The 3799-nt window shown below is 43.0% G+C and overlaps 1 long non-coding RNA gene and 1 other non-coding gene across 2 annotated transcripts; both read left to right on the top strand.

Moving 5' to 3' along the window:
• Positions 1 to 108, top strand: LOC131321463 (small nucleolar RNA snoR100). Its single transcript, XR_009198508.1, has one exon. It is a non-coding gene; the product is annotated as a small nucleolar RNA snoR100 (small nucleolar RNA).
• A 334-nt stretch (positions 109 to 442) lies between these two features.
• Positions 443 to 2447, top strand: LOC131318481 (uncharacterized). The gene is made up of 4 exons (XR_009197704.1): positions 443 to 1340; positions 1505 to 1590; positions 1824 to 1942; positions 2270 to 2447. It is a non-coding gene; the product is annotated as an uncharacterized LOC131318481 (long non-coding RNA).
• Positions 2448 to 3799: the final 1352 nt, after the last annotated feature.

Genomic DNA, 3799 nt, shown 5'->3' on the forward strand with positions numbered 1-3799 from the left:
CAATGAAGAAAACATGGTAATGTGTACATAAATTGAATTAGGTCTTTAGGCCTGCCCTCCCTGATGTCATTTGGCTTTGACTTGGGGGCATGGTTCCACAGCAAAACAGGTATAGGGGCCACTATTTCAGTGGTATTTTGAGAGCAACCACTTTGTACATACTGCCAAATGTTAGGTCTGTCTCCAATCCTACCTCGCCCATACCTCCAATGATTAGGGACTACATGGATTCTGTTGTTGTTGTTGTTGTTTTTTGTTTTGAAGAGGGATTCTCAGTTCAAAGTTTCTCATCCATCGTTCTCTTTTCTTCCTATGCTATTGTGCTGATTTTTTCCAATAGATATCAAATGTTGGAAATCATTTTGGATGCGCTGCATGATGTGTGAGATCTATTGGATAGCATGATTGGCATGATTTGGCTTACCAATCATTCGTGTAAAATAAGAACACCTTTCGTTTCTGTTTAAGTAATAGTCTTGAATCTTGCTATTAAGGGTTATGCTGATTTAGCAAAATTCACCGTTGGCATGAGATCAACTTCTCGGATATTTACGTAGGTTGAATCCAAAATTCTACCAGTGCTTTCTGTGAGTGAAGATAGTTACTGGGATTTCTATTATTTACTAGATTTTCTAGATGAAGGATGGAGATCGACGTCTTTGTTTTCTATTGGATTGTAAGCTTTACTTCAAGAGAGGCTGAAATTTTTAACGACTGATGATCATGATAGAAGCCCCTCATCCTTGAAACAAACTCAGCTCTGGAATGTAGGAGCAGGGCCTCTGTAGGCTCTATAGAGCCCTTGCAGTCTGAGTAGAAGCATATTGCTTTGGGCATTACATGAAAGCTATTACTACCATTTAGAAGTGTGTTAGACACAATCCTGCTCTCTTCCTGTGTTTTAGTTGCAACTGATTGACGACAACTCTTCTACTTAATGTGAACTTACAGCTTTAAAACACCTTTGCAGTGGCATTGTGTCTATCATTGTATCATTTTTCTCTTCCATGTATGTCATGAACTTCCCACAAGTTCATTTGGTACTTCTAAGCGGAACTCATGGAACTCTCTGTCAAACATCTTCAAGAATGTGGTTTCTGCAAGTCCGTCAAAGCAATAGAGGACCATATTGCTAGGCATGTACATATTTACCCGTGAAATTGACGACCACCAATTCTGACCACAATCCAAGTAGAAGCCATCAACTTGCGCTCAAATTCAAAGGACTTTACCTACTCAGGTTTGACTTTGTTGATGTCCTCCCCCAAGTTTTGATGGACGGGGCTGTATGTTATCCATCGACGGAGATTCTTAGCGATTAGCATGGAGACAAGTTGATTGTGAGTACTTATTTCCTGAGTTGACTCTTATTTTGGTATGAGATTTCTTAATATTCATGGTAAAAACAAAACAAAGAAGTTGCACACCAATCCCTTGATAAAAAATGTTTTCCGTTAGTACTTCATTCTAAACACACCGCTTCTGTTATTTTTTTGAATTATAGGTCACATTAACAATCAGTACAATACTTATTTTTGGATGCTTGTCAAGTGCGTCAAGAGTAAAATTGAAGCTTAGGACTACCTAAAGGTGCTAAACTATTGAGAAGTGTTCCCATATATTTCAATACTTTACTTGTTTTTTGGGAAGTGTTCCCATGTATTTCTTTGGCAGAGCATTATTCTTTCAGTCAATGCTATTAAATCTTGCTCATTTACATACAATTTAGCCTAAGTCTTCTCAAATCACGTTTCTATCTTTTCTTTGTCTCTCCGCTGTGTTTGCTGCTGTTACAATAATCGCCTTGGTTCCATTGCTACTAGGATGAATTGGAGTCTATCTCAACATTGTTGGAAACTCTTAGGCTTACCTTTTCTGAGACTCTAGGGAAGTGGCCAATGGGGATTTGGCATTTGGGATCAACTTTCTTTTAAAGAGGCAGGTAAGCATGTCTTGTCTGTTGTTACCCTTTTTTTTTATCCTCAAATGTTGTTACCCTTGAATATGCTGGTTTGGAATTTTTTTCTACAGCGTCACTGGGAATTATGCTTGCTTGCTGGTAGTAGTGATTTGTTTGGTTAATGGAATGAAACAGAAGCAAACACATTTCCGACAATTCTCGTCCTATTGGAAAAGCTATTGGATTTAGATATTAAAGTCCATCTACCAAAGCACAATGATGACTTTGATTTGTTAAATGCATGGGACATCTTTAAAGTTTTACTGCATTTGTCTAAGCTACTATCATAAACGTGGGATTGCCTTGCAGGGAAACTTGCACGTCGCAAATGTATTTGCTTGGGAAGAAAGTTGATAGCTTAAAGGGCCTGAAATAACTGCTGAGCTTAGACATGTCTTAAATTTGTTGACTCTTTGCTAGCACTTCTCGAAGAAACCATTCCCGTTAGTTTTTAGAGGAGACTGGTTATGTGAAGGAAAATGTTTATAGGGAAAAGGGGTTTTGCGGGGGGTGCTTACATGTAAATATCCATGAGCTGGAGAGGTGCGATTGGTCGATGGTTAGCGAGGGGAAAAGGAGAAGAAATCTTGTGGGGTGAGGGAAGGAGCGAGAGGTACGGGGGAACAAAGGCAGCGTGTCCCTTTTGTTCTCCGCGGGGGTGTCTACCTTTTCCGGATTCGAATCGGTGAGGTCACCTTCTCTCTGGGGAAGAATGTTCTTATTCTTCAGAATCAGTGCTCACGCCCTCTCTTTCTATGAAAAGTCAGCTCTCTCTAATCATTGGGAATGTCAGGGGTATTTATAGGGCACCTGAGCCTAGGTCAGGCCCAAGACGGCGCTCCTATAAGACCGTAACATGTGTCCCCTCTGTACCTCCAGGCCGTGGATAAACTTGTCCTCCCGCGGAAGCTTTTCCGCGGGAGGACGCAAATTTCCGCGGCGTTACCTCCATCCCAAGCCACCAAACCACAAGAAATTCCCTAATTCCCGCAGGAGCAAGGTCACGACCCATGAGGGTTTTCAACATAGCTTCTTTAGACTTATTAGCATCTAGCAATCCACGGGACCTCTCCACGGTCTCTTGCTGCCGAGACCTCTTTGGGGTACATTCGGTCCTCCTGCGGGACCAGCGAGGGTTCCGCAGTAGCTTACTCTTCCGCGGACAACTTCTGCGGGGGCCATCCTTCTGTTCTTTACACGCATCCTTTTCCCATTGGGTAGTCAACTATTCCTCTTTGAATGAGGTTTTGACCAAGGCCTCCTTTTCGCGCGGGTCCCATTGCCACGTGTCAACAGGCCATTGGATGGTCAAATAGTCCTCCTTGGCCATAGGTTAACAATTTTGACCTCACCTACATATGCCCCCCGCGCGCGAACGGCGGGTGCATGTCGTCCGCGTGCGTACCCTTTTCTCTAGAAAGTTTCTGCAGTTGGCTTTGAGCTGTCCTGCGGAACGACGGTTATTTTAACGGTCGATGGCGTCTCTTCGTGTACTGTCGCTTCATGTACTGTTGTGACTCTTCGTGTACGATCACCATAAATGCTCCCTTACCGACTTATTATATAAGCCTCATAGCTTTTATTTCCTTTTTCACCTACCGTTCAACTTTTAGTCGAAGTCGAAGTGCTGTCACTTTCTTTTCTCTTCCTCGGCAATTAATCACTTTCTACTTTTCTCCTTCTCTGCCACCCAAAACAACTTCTCTTCTCCGCATAAAGCCCGAATGGCTGCGCGAGGCTTGATCATCAAGGAGCCCGTCCCTACTGCGGACCAGTGGAAGAGGGCCCCGTACCTTCGATCTGCTGAGGACCCTTTCTGGACCTTGGCGGAGGTCTACA

This window comes from Rhododendron vialii, chromosome 3a (assembly GCF_030253575.1).
Source record: "Rhododendron vialii isolate Sample 1 chromosome 3a, ASM3025357v1".
Lineage (NCBI taxonomy): Eukaryota > Viridiplantae > Streptophyta > Magnoliopsida > Ericales > Ericaceae > Rhododendron > Rhododendron vialii.